Here is a 764-nt window from a genome sequence, read left to right on the forward strand (position 1 = left end):
ACTTTGAAGCACAGAATAATCACACAGGAGCCTCTGTGGTTAGGCACTTGCCTAGCAGCATCAACAGAAAACAGGAGTTACTGATAAAATTCCTTTCTTTTCTTTTTTTTGACTCATCTTTCTAAGTTTCCATTGTCATAACAAGATATTAAAGGAAATTAAAAACACAACTTTGAAAGCGGAAAATATATCTCCTGTTCTTTGCTGTCAAGACAACTGCATTTTTTATGGGAAATGGGTAAAACGTAACCTCTTATCCCGATGAACAAAAATGAATAAAACTCTTGAAACCATGTAATTTAAAGCGCATAGAAGAGACTTGTCTCTTTCTAATGAAAGCAGTCAGTCAAAATAGGCAGTTCCCAATCCACTGAAAGCAGTTTTCAGCAAGAACAATCATATCAGTTTTGACAAGAATCGAAATTCTGAGCAAAAGAGAGATGGACTCAGCCCTGTCAAAATTGCCAAGAGAAATTCTACAGAGCACGAAGTCCTAAGGGGAATTTCTGTTTGACATCAATGCTTCTCCCCAAGGTCCCATTGCCCTGTCCCCTCCTGGCACCCTGCATTTTCCCTTTTTCTCCACTGTTCCCAGTGCGGGAGCAAAACCATCTTCACTCCAGAGTGCTTCAGCTACTCAGAGGCTTGAAATATTTTTTTTTGGGTTCTACTCCTACTCCTCTAGCCCTATAAATGTCACTGCTAAAAGCCATCAAACCTTCATGCTGAAAACTGGATAAACCTCTATGTGAATTATTTGAGTT

The sequence above is a fragment of the Buceros rhinoceros genome, unplaced genomic scaffold (assembly GCF_000710305.1).
Source record: "Buceros rhinoceros silvestris isolate BGI_N320 unplaced genomic scaffold, ASM71030v1 scaffold12089, whole genome shotgun sequence".
Taxonomy (NCBI): domain Eukaryota; kingdom Metazoa; phylum Chordata; class Aves; order Bucerotiformes; family Bucerotidae; genus Buceros; species Buceros rhinoceros.